Genomic DNA, 16,078 nt, shown 5'->3' with positions numbered 1-16,078 from the left:
GTGTTTAGGTTGGGTTTAACGTGTACCAGAGGAAGTTGGTGTTTGTTAGGCGGAGGTGGAGGGAGCGAGCAGCAGCCCCAGGACAGATGATTAGGTTGGCGTTACAAATTGCTGCTTCCCTGTCTTTTCTTTTTTTGTCATGTGGTACGGCGAGATCTCTGCTGTGCTACTCTGGCCCGCATCGCTATCATTGTGATGCAAGCTGCAATACTTTGGTGCAAAGCCTCATGGCATGATAAACACTGCTAAAGAACTGGTAGCATTAATACAATTATAACCTGGCCAAAACTATAACTGTTACTTTATTTCTCAATGCCGTGGCTGTGGAAACATGTTCACACGCTCTTTTTTACAGTATTAGTTGATTATATTGAGCATCTCGTCATTTAACAAATTTGTGTTGAGCTGTCATTGACAGAAACAATAAATACACATAAAATAAAAGAGTAATCATTGTGTTCCAAGCCAGCAGACGTCTGGTGAAGGCCAGGTTTGAATACTGGAATAATAAAAGGCTTCATAGTTCATTTTATTGCTCTGAGAATAAGGCCTTGGAATCAATTAGACTTTTTTTTCTGTAAAGCAAGCCAATCAAGCAAGCTAATCAATCATTGGCATTAACAAACTACTCTACCAGTTTTGGCTGTTTTCTGTTTCAAGACAGTAAAAACGTCTTTTAGCCTCTTTAGTGTGTATCCCAGAAACTCTTCTGATCAGAACATGAGAGAGTTCCAGTCTGTTTTCAAACAGCTGCCAGAGGGAACGGAGCCTGGTGCTTGGGAGTCATCAGTTATTTGGCAGCGCCGGCCACTTTGTGTTGGCTGAACAAATGTTTTTGGAGGCAGCATCGTGAGTCTGGTTACTTTCAAGTTACAAGTCGACTCACATTCTTTTATTTTGAAAGAATGTCCGAAGAGAGCGATCGCCTCATTGAGGCCGGCAACTGACCGATGAGCTGACCCAGAGGAAATGCATCAGCAGCAGCGAACAGCACCAACACTGTTCTCTAATAAAATGTTGTGGCGAACTGATGCAGACACTAAACCAGTTTTATCTTGACTTCCTCCATTCTCACATTAATCAGAGGGTCTGTGATGTTTTCATTTACTGTTGTTAGAGAGGTGATGGACGCGGGCAAGGAAGTGCTGATTCTTGACTGACATTGAATGTCAAACCTGTGAAATTACACAACTACAACTAGAAATCTTGCACAAAATATGGGAGATTAAGCTTAAGTATAAAGTGTAAAAGTATTTAAAACTGCTGATCCAGTTTCTTGATCCTGCTGTGGATGGTTGAACGTCACTGCTGGGTGTGTTAGTTAACGTGATGAACTGAGAACATGATGCATTACTTTAACGTTAAGAACCACACGTACGTCTGTGTGAGCTGAAAGGAATTAAATGTGACTTAAGCGTTTTAAGATTGCAGTGAGCACATCACAGTTGTTTACTGACACCGTTTTGTTTCTGGCTCAGGAATATGACCTCATCTTTATGAATCCTGCCGATAAAATCTTGTTATTTATCAAACGGGGGAACAGATGTCAGCCCGACAGCAGACCTTTTGAACTGCAGAGAACTTGGTGAACCATCGTAAATAAGATTAATGTGACGATTTAAACAGTGAGGTGTTACAAACTCATCCTCATGTGACTGATGTGAAAGCTAAATACTTGAAATAGCAGATTAGTTTGGGTAGTAGACAGAGAAGATGTAAGATTAACCTTCTCCACCCGTTTCTCATCTGCCAATTTGACGCTCTTGCTCACACTGGGCCGCACCCATTTCCTGTGGCGGCCCCTGCTGAACCGGGGTACCCCTTTTCCTTCAACTGTTCTTCAGCCTCTTCTACAACAGCTCTTCGTCTGAAGCTCTCAGCTCCTGCAGCCCCCTCCAGCTCAAACAAATGCTGCAGGAGTCAGGTTTGTTGTTGCAGCAGGAGGCCTGTCGGCACGGCAGGCTGTACAGGAACAACTCAGGGCTTTATGCATTCATGAGACTCTGAAAGGTGGCCTCTTCTACCTGCTCCAGAGCTCAGCCTTCATTTGGACCACCTCGTCCACATTTGTTAGCTATTAAGAACTCCTTGTTACTGCTCTTTGTCAGGTTTAGCTTTCATCATTTCACGTAATGACAAGTTTGACCTTTACATGGTTCCAGAGAACAATGAGTGATCCGTTTCCTGGTACTGCTTCATCATTCTCAGTCATCTTTAGTAATCTCATCAGCTCTTCTCTGCAGGAAGTACTGCGGCTCTCCTGTGTGAGGTTTCCACTCCTGAAACGCTTCCAAATAGACCTTTGGGTTTTTTTCTTACTCTCTGCCTTTTTGTTTCTTTTCTTCTCTCTAATTGTGTTCGTAAACATTATTTTAATAAGCAGCTTTTAAAGCATTAGACGTATCTTTATAAAGCAATCAAACTGTCAAATAAAGCAGACATCAAAGTTGGGAAGTTATTGAGAGTGGAGAGGGCACAGGATAAAAAAAACGACAACAAAGAGCAAAAATAATAAAATCACCCACCAACTAGTCTGTCCCCTGAAATTATTTTTCAAAGGTAAGAGTAAGATAGAACAGACAATATCTTAATATGTCTTTGTGTGTGTGTGTGTGTGTATGTGTGTGTGTGTGTGTGTGTGTGTGTGTGTGTGTGTGTGTGTGTGTGTGTGTGTGTGTGTGTGTGTGTGTGTGTGTGTGTGTGTGTGTGTGTGTTACTGGATGTGACGGCTGGTGGGAACAGTGAATTTTACATATCACATTGACTAAGAAACTGAATTAAACTGGGTGTTTTTTAGGTGTGGCTCAGTATTGCAGTAAATTTTTGTATTGCAATATATTACAAAATTCCTCTTTTGACATGACAGGTTCAGAAAAACGAAGAACTAAATCATGCCTTCACTTTATTGTTTATTATTCCATAAATTCTTATAATAGTGATGGTACAGCAGCTGTTACCACAGGTTTTTGTGAAGTTATTGATGGCCTGATGTTTGTCGTCTCGTTCCAGAGCAGTGAGACATGTCAAAACTTTCATCTTCCTCTCATCGTACATGTATGACTACGTTAGAACTGCTTCCTGTTTGTCGTTATTTATCTGTGGTCCAGTGGATTGATAAAATCTCCACATTCAATGGTCAACAGTTTAATTATCCACTTTTTACGTCACACAAATTATTCCCAGAAACAACCCGAAGAGTCCCGCCACTGAGAACATCATTTAACAGACCTAGAATCATATGGTTCCCTCCAGCTAGAATAGTCCAACCCAAACAAATGGAAAAAGACCTAGAGACATAAACAAATATTATGTGAAATCATGTCGGGAGAAAGGCCGGACGGCGCCGACAGGAAGTGGATTTGATATTCTTAGCTTGCAACTTCAACTGATGTTTTCCAACCTTGTCATCTGGGGAGTATAGGCAGATTTTCCACACACAAATACAACGTGTAGATAAAGTCCCCTCGGCTATGGCCACAGATGTTCAGTCTTAAGTTAAAGTTGTGCAACTATACCTATGACAGCAGCTCACATGAGCGTCCTTTGTGAAGCCGTCCTCATTCTGGCCTCTGTGCCGTCCAGACCCCGATGGCAGCGGCGCTTTCTCAATTAGGTTATTCTTCCTGAGGAATGTGGATGGACCACAAGACCTCCAAGGCTGAGAAAGCTTGTTGTTCCCCAACTTCCTCCTGAGAACACTGGCCGAGCTTTGAATCTGTGATAGACTTTTAAACAACAAGCGTTTTAGAGGACAACATCTTAATGGACGGATGGAAAGCAGCCAGTCTGTACATTTACTGAGGAACCATATCCACTCTCAGCAGTTGATAACAGCACCAAAACATCAATTAATGGTCAAATGATGAAATGCTATTAGCAGAGCATCAAATAAGTGATTAAATAAATATCCTCACGAAGCAAAGATTTAAAGCAGCTACAAGCACATGAGACCAGACCAGACTTGTGTAATGTGATGACATGATGGGACGTTTCAGTTTATTCATCTAACAGACGTGAAGACATTCACAGCTTCAAAAAAAGAGTCAGTGTGCAGCGTCGGTGAATCCCTCATTGTGACTGCGACGTTACCAAACAAGCCGGTCAGGAGTCTGTCTGGTGGTGAATTTCCCAGTATGCCCCTCAGCGAACAAAGCCGACCCGAGAGAGTAAAGGCTCATGGGAAGGCCAGGCTGTCGTTTCAGCAGGATGTGGCAGAGAGACGAAGGCTCTGTCTGTCTTCGTTTCTCCCCCCGGGCTGAGCCGACAGGACGGGCAGACGGGTCGATGGGAAACGCCCGGGGGTTTGATCCCATCGCCAACACTCACAACACCAGCATTGTTTGACAACGTGATTTTCTGAATCACACACAGCTCTGTTTTTATCCGCAGCGTCTCCATTTGAATCTTTCTGTCTCCTCTCTTGTTTGCCTTCTTCTGTCATCACCCAGTTTGACTCAAGAAGTTGTTATTCTGGATAAATTAAAAATAAATACTAGCTGAAGTCAAACAGTATTTAAAATTCTTTTGAAAGAAATCTTAAATGCACGCTTGGTCTTTCAGGAGACATGCGAAACCAGAACCTGTACGGTGGACAAGGAGCCAATGGGTTCTTTCTTTAACGTACTTAAAATTACCCCAGAGATACAAAGACATACAAAAAGTCTACAAAAGCAACTTCATATGTGCACGAAACAACCACAAAAAATACACAGCTATAAAAAAAGACAGTAGAAAAAAATAAAAAGGAAAGGAAATTTAAGTTGTCAGAAATAGTTTTGAAATAAAAGCACACAAAGCAAAAGTCTAAGTGTTGCTTTCAATCTGTAATCAAAATTTCCCTGAAGACAATGGAGCTTTGTTTTCAGCTCTTTCTTCCTTTCTGCTTTATCATTTTCGTGGGCGGAGTTGTTGACTTATCTGACAATGGATAAAGTGAGCTTTAGCACACCTGAAAGGCGCTGTAATGACAGGTGTGAAACTGAAGCACGATGGGTTTCACAAGCACAACGCAGCTGCTGTCTGCACATGCACGTAGAAACGATCCTGCAGACAGCACGTCTTTATTTACGTGTTCACTGCAGAGATATTTGCCCACAAACTAGTCGTTCCTGATGAGGGTCCTTTGTGTTTTTGGGAATCTGGGGCGATGGATTAAGGGTGGTGCCAGATTGCATGCATTTGGTTTCGGGGCCGAGTCTTCATTGTGCTGTTGATGAGGCCCCAGCAGAGGAGCTCTCTGGCTGTGGAGGGCTGTAATTTGTGGTCTTATAATAGCTCTGCTGAACTTCCCTCCTCTGCTGGGCCCCAGGAAACACACACACACTTGCACACATGGACACACAAACATGTATATACACTTACTCTTTTTGTTACACATTCAGTATTTTCTTGCTCTCTTCCTCTCGACATGCTCGCTCCTCCCACTCAACCTCCATGCATTTTCCAGATGTGCTTCACGTTTCAGCCTCCAGCGGATATTCCTAGCAGACTCAAGCTAAAAGAAGACTTTGAGCTTCTTCCGTTGTAACTGTGTGACCCCCCCTGACCTATAGTTTGACCTGTGACCTGCCTCATGTTCAGAGACAGACAACACACTGCTATAAGGGCGACAGTAGACCGTAGCTGTAAATTTGACCTTTACAGTCTCTAATTCAATTCAAATACATTTAGCCTCAAAGTCTTGAAGTGCTTCAGAAAACATCAATGTTAATATACAGTACATATCTATACAACAGGAAAGGCAGAACCAAGAGGTGAAGATTTTTTTAAGATTACACTTTAATCTCCCTTTTTGAATTAAAAAAATCCCTGATTTAAAAATAATGAGACAAAGCTCACTGTCCTCATTTCACTCTGACTTTTTCTCTCTTCTGCATATTTTCCTCCTTTTTGACTGACAGGTTGATGCAGGGGTGTCAACAGAGAGCGTTGGCATTCTCTGTGGGGGAGCAACACTGAACAGAGATGTGTAAAAAAAAAAGTCCTATAATGTACTGTTTGGCAGCTGCAGTAACTGCCGTCAGAAAACAGATGCCGTGTTCAGTGGGACTTGCCTGTGTCCCAAGGCAACACCAGAATAAAGTAAACCAAAGCTGAGGTGTTTAAATTACAAGTGGAGCTGGGAATATCTGGACTATTTACAGGTGCATTTCAATCAGGAGGAGACGTGGAACTGGAAAAGGCCTCATTTTCTTTATTTCCTCAAAAGACTAGAAACACATTTCCAACAAATAAGTTTTTTAAACTCAGAGAGCTGCTGGATTCATCTGTTTATCCAGAAGAGTATTAAATATTTAGAAATGATAAGGAAAATTAATGCCATGTGCAGTTTTCCCCGTTTGCATAGAACATTAAATAATTTTTCAGACTTACATATAGGTATATTGGTGGTGAACATATTTATTTACATGGGCCACACATAATCCTACAGTAGTGTGAGAGGCTTGATCCCACAGCCGCACTCATAGCTCAGTTTTTGTTTTCTTTATCCATTTTTCAATGAAGAGGAAGAAGAGGATTAATAAAAGAGAAAGAACGGCAGAGAAAACTGGTTTATGTCAGTGAACATCAATATTTGCATTGGCAGCGGAGACAAAGTCCAACAGACCTTTAAACGCTGCATCAAACTGGTTCTGTCAACACAAAGAAAAGTAGACAAGAAAAGAAGTGAAAAGAAAGTAAACAGAAGAGAAAGGAGGGAAGATTCAGGAACAATCCGTGAGAAATGAGCCAATCAGAGCAAGCAGGTTTGTGCTTACAGCGATTTGATGTCTTGGGGCTGCAGTGAAAAGAAATGTCTTTGTTTCGGAGAGTTTTTGTGGAGTGACTCCACGTTCTGGAAGTGTCTTGGAAAGAGTCCAGGGACGTCTTCAGTGGTCCAGTGTGATAAGATCGGACCTGCAGACCCTCTGCATGGAGGATCGCAGTCAAAACATCAGACAGACAGTCGTGTAGAAACCTGCCCAGGCATCTGGGGAAGACCAGAGTGTGTGTGTATGTGTGTGTGTGTGTGTGTGTGTGTGTGTGTGTGTGTGTGTGTGTGTGTGTGTGTGTGTGTGTGTGTGTGTCAGCACCAATTTAACAGAAAAATGATGTTTGTACAAACTAATTCATTTGTACAATTACTTGTACAAATACATTCAGAATGTTGTTCTTTTTCTTGGAGCGCCTCAGGTGTCTGTCCTCTCCCTCCCTTTCTCTTTGGGCTTCATCTCACCTGATTACCAACTGTTGTTGCCATGAAGGTTTGGAAATTACTAAACTTCAACTTACCTCAAGCAAAGCAGAGCATTGGCAACCAAGCAGTAGTTTAATCCCTGTTCACTGGAATTCTGGGAAATGCAGTCCCCCCATCGTGTGAGGTCAGCTGTAGTATTTTTGCTTGTTCTGTAACTCCAACAAACACAGAGGAATTTTCTGATGTCAGACTGGGCAGGTCTTGTTTTGATCTCTCAGGCTGCTGGGAACAAACCACAATCCAAACAAACTTTACAGTGTCCATCTCCTCACAACGTAGTTTTAGGACGCATTCTCATATTCATTCATATTGGAATACATAGTCGGGCATCCCTGATTGATCACACATGTCGGACTCTTGTCATCACTGCATCTTGCCCTTCAACCCGTGACATCATCTGTGACTGCTGCTTTTCTTTCATGCCACCGTGTCGTTTCTGTTAATCATGCAGACAACAATCGTATAGCAGGCAAACAATGAAACAGTCTTGGTCTCTTTTATCCTCCTGCTTGCCGTCGGTGACTAACACTCACTCATTTCACACCAAATTCAGTTCCACACCTGTCAGGTTCACTTATTAGTGAGTGAGTGAGTGCTGCAGGGGACAGTCTGACGAGTAGTAAAATCTGGTCGGATTTGTAATGTTTGTTTTCTCCAGGTGAGAATCTTCTACAGTCAGATTTTTATCTCCGCCATGCTGTAGTGAGGATGCGTCTCAGTGTCTCATTCAGCTGTCCTCATACACATCCCAACAACAAAGGCAGTGACGAAAACACCTGTATCTGAAAGGAAGTTACTGTTAACAAGTGACTGGAACAAAGCGAGCACAAAGTGTGACAACAATGCACCTGCCAGTCAATGTTAAACACACCTTTAGCGAGATGGGAGGAGCTAAGTACTGAATGACAATCTGACAAACTGAGATCTATGTTTGCTTTATGACACCAGTTTTGCTCACTGAGGCTCTCTGGCTAATTTGCCTACTTACATTTTTTTTGAAACGCAGCTTAAGGTGGATTCCAAAGGTCACAGAACTTTAATCTGCGGAGTGAGACGGTGTTCAACATAAAGACAATAATTCAAAGGGCTTTCAAGCCACAGAGAACCTTTCACCCGAAGCCTCAGCAAACTGAAACCCACAAGAGGCTTTCTGTCCTCCCTGTCAGACAGTAAAGATTGATGTATGCCCATTCAACACTCATTAACAGCAAAGCAAAAACATCAGCAAAGTCAAGACACCAAAGCAGAGTCAGGTTTTTGCAGAGAAATGAAAGGTAATGGAGCTGTGCCCTGCCTGGAGAGAGCCATGTGCTCCTCATCCCGTCAGGGGAAACCTGTAAAACATGTTGACTAATCTCTCCTCCATGTCTAACAGGAAGTAATGTTTGTCAGAGGAAGTCAGGGCGGGAGGAAGCGCCTGGGGTGAAGAGGTGGTGGAGAAAAAAGGTGTCTGCTAACCTCTGATCCAACCACAGCTGGGACAAATGAAGCTTAACAGGGTAGAGAGCTGCCAATGAGACAGGAATTGTTATTTTAAAAAGTCCAGGAAGTGATGTGTGCCAAGCCAGGGTTTTATGGGACAAACAGTTGGTACCACCCGATCCAAATATCAAGCTGGAGGAAACTAAATCAAACTGTTATGATCATTGCACCAGCACGCAAGAAGGAGTGACCAGTGCTGGGATCATAAAGAGATATTTAACCCTTGTATCAGTCAGTGTTTCTATGTGGTCTGAACGCTCAGCTCAAGTTCTTCAAGGTCGAAACCTGAGGTGACATTTTCTTGTCTCTTACAAATTATTAACATGAGGGGAAGATATCATCAATCCTCTTCTCAGAAAATAAGCATCACGCAGAAAAATGCCAGATGTTTAGATAGTGAGGCAACTGTTTAGATCGTCATCTCATGACTACACTAGTGACTAATTTGACCGCAAGATGAGATACATCAGTTATTCAGAGCAGCACATGTGACGACTGTGGAAAGGGAACGCGATTTGAGGTACAAGCTGAAACTCGTGGTTTGCCCTTTTTTTTATCGCTTACAATATAACTCCCTTCAGCGTCATGACGACACAGCGTGTATCAGAGCCAGACACCCCAATCACATGGCTAAAGGTGGAGTATCATACAATTACAACACAAAGGGAGTGTTTGAAAGATATTTCTACCTGTTTCTTATTGTAGTAACACAAACGACAGGCCTGTCAGGACCCTTCTCAATCTGCTGCCATGGCGACAGCTGTAAAATTATTATATGTGGAAAGTATATAAGTCGTCAGAGTGGAAACGACTTTAAGATATCAACAGGAGGTTGACAGTTAAGCTACGCTGGAAATGAACAAATCAAATTTCCCTGTCATGGTAGAGAATCTGATATTTTCCAAATGTAAGTTATTTAATTAGTTTAAGGTGCATCTTATCTTTGACATCTGTCATTTTTAAAAGATAACATATCAAACAAGACAAATACATTTAAAGATTTATAACTTACCTATGCAATAATAATTCAGAGGAGAGCTAAGGCTCCACATTAAATTATGAATGTGGTAAAATTACTAGTGTTTCTAAAACTGCAGGACCTTTTCTTTAGAGTGTTGAGGTGAGTCAGGATACAGTTACTGAGCTGTCATGACCTCATCTTCCTCTGAGGAACAAGCTGCTTCCTGACTTCACTTCCTCTTCATCGCCCCAAATCTGTCGGTCAAAGTTAGCGTCTCCTTTCGTTAGATAAGGTGAGAGCTGTTGATGGACGTCCTCTGTGCTACCAGAAGCTCCTGCCAGGCGCTCTGATTGGTCCAACAATGACCCTAATTCACTTCTTTCAGCAACAAGGAGCTGCTGATCAGTCCTGATTAGTTTATTTGACTTTTTAAAAAATATTTTAAGGTTTTGTTGTATCTTTGAGTAAAACCTGGATGTTCTCTGTAGTTGTCTGTAGTTAAAATCATATATATTTATTTATAATGTTGTTGTGTCGTCATGGGTAATATAAGAGAGAAGATAATCTGTACTTGTTGTGCAGTTTGTTCAGCAACATGTTAAGTGATTTACAAACACGCTGAAAACATGTCATCAGCTCATCATCATCCATGTTTAACCCACAGAACATACTGGAGGATCTTTTAATTAGACGCAGCTGCTTTCAGCGGACGTCGGCCTTTAAATCACTCCAACCAGGAAATAACTTACTCTGTGCTTGAACACACAAAGGCTGTGACTTATGACACATTTCAAGTGGTCACAGCTAAAAGGAAGTGGGAATCGCTGCCTCGTGGAGCGACCACACTGGAACAACAATGTTTAAACCACCAGCGAGGGCGCCAACAGCCATACATGTTTGTTTTCAGATTAAACTAACTGTAAACTTGCAGCGATGGGATTTACAGCTTCGTTTTATAGCTCCGATCAGCCGCCACATTAGCATCATTAGCTAACATCAAGTTAATGCACATCAACGAAACAGAAGGTCTGAGTACAAGCTGACTTTAAAGTATACCGCTGATTATTGAGACATTTTGATCTGCTGCTTGGCATCACAGGATCGCCACCAGGCCATCTGCTGCTCAGGTTCAGTCGTGCCCTGTGACCGATTCCAAATAAGTTAATGACAGCAGATTCGACACAACACACAGATCGCACTGGTGATGAGATACACAAACATAATTTGCAGAGTTATCAGCCACGTCTGATAGGTTCTGTGTTTTCCTCTCATTCCTTCAGGAGAGAAAAAAAATCCCCTTCCCAGCAGCCCCTGTGCTCCGTTCTGGGAATATTTTTTATCTCTGAAATCAAAGATGTGTAATTGGTATGTTGGAATAGATACCACAAGGGAAGGGAAAATGTTTAAAGTGTGCCTCCTTTCTCTTTTCCTTAAAACTCCCCTTGTGATTGGATGCCAGCTTAATTTAAAACAAAAGTCTGTCCCCCGGAGGAGGAGGGCTGATGGAAGTTACCACAGCAGCATTATACAGTTACCAAACACACCTGAGCACCGTACATTCACTTTGAACTTCACCTGTTTTCACTTCTCGTTCTCATCTCATACGTGACTAAATGTGTTCACAGTTTCTCATTAACTTCGTCGGGGCTTGAGTCTGACTGAGTGAACTTTCCAGCAGTCGAGAGACTGGCCTTAAGTTGAGATCATCCGACCTCTAAGTGTTGGCGTGTTGCTGCAGGATTCAATATGAGGCTTCAAATCAACATCAAACCCATTATCAAAGTTTTCTTTCTTTGTGGTGATATTATTCTTGACTAAAACATCACCATAATATTTACAACTTGCTGCATGGATTCTCCCGTCGGTCCTGGTGGCTCCCTGAACGCTGCATCATGTTGGATCATGAGCTCATGTCTGGTTCTGGAAGCAGAGTTCTGGGCCTGATCCCGGTCTTAAAGACCGCTGTCCTCGTCGCTGCTGCTCTTGTTTACATACTTCAGCTCCTGCAGATGAAAGAGGAGCCGGCGCCTCCTCCCAGCTGGTTCAGACATGTCGGTAAACTGGCCTTCCTCGCCGCAAGGCCCAAACACCAGAACAATGGCTCCGGTTGTGTAATCACTCCTCACGCTGCAGAGGTCTGCCTTAACCCTTAGACGTCCTTCAGGAAAAGCACATGTTGGACATAAACACTGACGGAGCAAAGCAGATGGAGCTCATTTCACATTGGAGTTTACTAACTGTGACTCTGCAGAAAACAGCATGTTGAAGATGCTATGGGTTAAGATGCTGCGTTTATTCAACAGTCCTTAGTTTGAGATGATGCCTTGAAATACTGATGCTGATATCACAAGATGAACAAATACTACAATTCCCTCTTAGTAGGCATTATTCAAGATGAATTCCTGTTCTTGATGTGACTAGAGTGTTGCTCAGTCACATCAAGAAGAGACACCTTGTGCTCTATTCATGTTCCTTCCTTTAATGTCTTCGTTTTCATTCGGACCCTCGTCGTAGAGCAGCTGCATCTCTTTCCTGGTAGATTGAGTTTAAATGCTGCCTTAATGAGACACTGAGACGTCTGGATGATGAAGCCTGAGGGATCCAGATGCATGTTGGAGGTCAGAGTCTGGAGCTAATAGGGATTCAGAGACGTTCCCGAGGACACCAGCAGGCTTACATTAGAGGAGAAACGGCATATCTTGACTGGAAGGAGGAAGAGCTTGAATTCATGAGCAAATTACTCCAGAATGACTTTAATCACCAGTATTACACACTCAAACCAGTTACCACCCTTGTTAAAGTAAGCTTATCTTACTGGGCATCATGTAGCAGCAGATGACGGCGTGCCACATGCGCCACACTCCTCCCTCTGCATATTCTTAGGCCTTTGTGGTGTAAATAAAACCTGTTGCCCTCTCCTGCGATCCTGGATGGGGAGGTGACAGATTCCTGTGTTTATATGAACAGATCCAGTGTCTCATAAGACATTTTTGGCACATGTGCACAAAAGCTAATATAAACAGATAGCAGGAGCGTCGTCATGAAAATCCAGACGTTTTGGTCCACAGCCAGTAATTAACCAATTAGTTTGAATTAAAAGATATCCTTCATTCCAGCAGATTTATGTCAAACCAAGAAACAAACTGAATTTAGAGACTCATTGATGCACAATCAAGAGTTTTCTACTGATGTTTGACACATTAAATGGTGTTTCGTGAGCCTGTTTTCTGCCCCTTGTGGCTGTTAATGCTACATGCTACAACAGAATGGTTTAATTGAAACTCCATGCTTGTCATTCTCACAGCTAAACACAGATTTCTGAAGAAAACCCTTTATATGGGCAGCATGGACCCGGGTTCCAGTCCCGCTCTGTGTGGAGTTTGCATGCTCTCCCTGTGTCTGTGTGGGTTCTTTCTGGGTTCTCCGGCTTCCTCCTACTACCAAAAGCATGCGCTTCAGGTTGATTGGCCGTTCCAAAGTGCCCGTGGGAATGTGTGTGTGTGTGCATGGTTGTATGTCTTTATTGTGTGGCTCCGCGGTGCACTGGTGTCGTGCCCGGAGTGTCCCCCGCCTGACGCCCTATGCCACCGAGATGGGCTCCGGCTCCCCGTGACCCGCTGCGGCGGATGTAGCGGTGGTAATCTGAAGATGACTGACCCTTTATATGAAGTTTTGTTAGTGGACCTGTGGACCTGCTGTATCTCATGTTGTCTTAAATAAACCCTGGTAGTGTCACATACCTTTACGCACAGATGGAGATAGTTTCCTATGTGTTTTTGACATGGAATCAGAACTAGATTTGAGAGTTGGGAACCCTGCAGCGCTCACATACTTGTCAATCATTGTCAAACATTTCATGGAACCATCTCTAGCCTGCAGGAACAACGCCTCCAAGCTAATGCAGCGATGTAAACATGCTGCCTGGTTACCTGTGTAACCTGATTTTTATGACGCATTACGTAAACATACAATATGTGAAGTTAAAGTGTGAGAAAACAGTAATACATGCTATCTCTCAGGATTGTGAAGGAGTTACAGCATCAACAGCATGAGTCGTTGTTACAGTGGAAGTGGCTGTGATGCATTCCTGCAGACATGCTGGACTAATCGACCCAACCTGTTAGACTGCATTCTCCTGCTAGAGGCAGCGTCCTCAGGAGCTCAGGAGCGCTGAAGCTCTTCATGTGTCCAAAGCTCCGCTTCACTGCTTGCTGTCCAAGGTTCATCGTCAGTCACACGTAGTTGGCTGGTGACACAGTTTACTCTGATGGGAGGGTTCTAGGATATGGAGGGTATTGTTAGTGATTGAGGCTCCAGCTGTACCCTAACCCATCATATTTAGGATCATGTGCGGTCATTATGTCTGCATTCTGTGTCAGGAGCAGAGATGAACAGAGTACTTGACCCCAGTACTTGAGTAAGAGTACAAATACTTCTGGTCAAAATTTACTCCGCTACAAGTAAGAGCAGCCCAGTCAATACATTACTTGAGTAAGAGTAAAAAAGTACTTGCTTTTAAATGTACTTAAGTATTCAAGAGTAAATGCTTTTAAATGCACTTAAAGTAAAAGTAAGAGTAAGAGTAAATTCCTATTTTTTTTATGTTTGATGAGAATGGACCTGACTGAATTACTGTCATTTTACAATTTTATATATAGCACTTTGTATCTCTTGTTTCTGAGAAAACTCTTTGAAACCACCTGCACTGATGTGCTTGCCTGTAGAGCCATTATGTTATACTGTACCAAGCTTTCCCCATGGAAATAAAATTAATGGAATCATCAAAGAGGACAATTATGTCATTTTCACATTTTTAATTAAACAATTCTCCCCTTCCATACACACACAAGACCAAATGGAGCCATACAGGCCCAACCAACTCGTTTAACTGGGGACCGACTGGAACCCCTAAAGGACACACTGGTGGACTACTGGTTGAGAACCACTGCTTTACAACAAACTAAATATCTGCTTTCAACAACTCAATGTTTACAGGAAGGACATATGTCAATACCACAATATTTGTCTACCCCCACCTGTCTGTCTGTCTGCCCCCCCCCAATCTGTGTGTCTCCCCCTGCCCCCCAGTCTGTGTGTCTCTGTGGCCCTGTGTCCGCCAGTCTCTGTCAGTCTGTAGTACTGTAAAATTAAGTGACAAGAGGTCTCTAGGTGTGACTTTTGTCAGTTTTTCTTCGGCAAACACAATAAGCGTTTGAAAATGTACTTCTTCTTGTCTGAGTCCGCGTTGTACTTTTTCACTCCTACAAACTCGAACATATCTTTAAGATGAGGCCATGGGTTTTCTTCCTCCGCCTCATAAAACTCCGGCTCATCATGTTCAGATTCAACGGAGGCTTCTTCGGCAGTAGCCATTGCCACTGCGGTCTTGTTTTGAGCTGATTGGGTAGCGGATGACGTATTTCCGCTTTTACGTAAATACCAGTTGAGAACGTGTACTGTGATAGGTGTCCTTCTTTGACGAACACTGCGTGTGGCCAATTGCATTGTGGGGGGGGGGACGACAAAAAAAAACAACAACAGGCAAACCTAAAAGTAACGAGTATTCATGAGCCTTCTCAGTAATTAACTTGAGTAAGAGTAAAAATCTTTGCCTTGGAAATGTATTCGAGTAAGAGTAATAAGTATGAAAGAATTCTAGTATTTGAGTAAAGTAAAAATCCTCAGAATCTGTACTTAAGTACAGTACTTAAGTAAATTTACTCCGTTACTGTACACCCCTGGTCAGGAGGGTCATCCATTCTATGTTTATATCACACAGTAGCTGGCATGATGGAGATTTTGCCCCAAAACGGATCCAGAAGCTAATTTGCAAGTCCTCAGAAACAAAAGTTGTGTGTCAGTTGATGTAAGGTGTGTGTGTGTTGGCTATGATGCTTCCAGGTTCTTAGCATATCATCAACATTTAAAATCAGGTTTGCCCATTTGAGCATAGTGGCTCGTTTCTTAGCATCGCTAAGTTGCTACCATCAGTGTTGGAGAACTCAGGATCACCGAGGCTAACAAGCAATGTTCGACTGTTGGAAACTCTTGTCATAGCTGGAGTTTAATCTGTTTGAGCTTTTGAAGCTTTTCCGGGTAAATTATAGAGTAAATTTGATTTAGGGCTAGCTGCTGCTAAAGGGCCTCATTCATTCAGTTCTGTGGAAAAACTGATTTCATAATTTTTTGGAACACTATGGAGTGTCAGGTTCTCAAGACTGGTTTTCATCAGAGGTGGGTGATATTAAACACTCAGTACAAGACAAATATTAGCTCTGTGTATCAGATTGTCACGTTATTGTGCAGGTGTGAGTCTGGATTCTGATCATGTGTGAATCTGCGGGGAGCGAACAGCTTAAACACAACCCTGACCTTTAATCGGTGTTTCTGATAACTCC

General features: G+C 42.7%; 1 protein-coding gene across 1 annotated transcript in view; it reads left to right on the top strand.

Moving 5' to 3' along the window:
• Nucleotides 1–16,078, top strand: part of LOC137591203 (aryl hydrocarbon receptor-like) — a 45,732-nt gene that overhangs the window by 11,337 nt on the left and 18,317 nt on the right. The window lies entirely within an intron of this gene.

Source organism: Antennarius striatus, chromosome 24 (assembly GCF_040054535.1).
Source record: "Antennarius striatus isolate MH-2024 chromosome 24, ASM4005453v1, whole genome shotgun sequence".
NCBI classification, from domain to species: domain Eukaryota; kingdom Metazoa; phylum Chordata; class Actinopteri; order Lophiiformes; family Antennariidae; genus Antennarius; species Antennarius striatus.
This window is presented reverse-complemented; position numbering and strand designations above follow the sequence as displayed.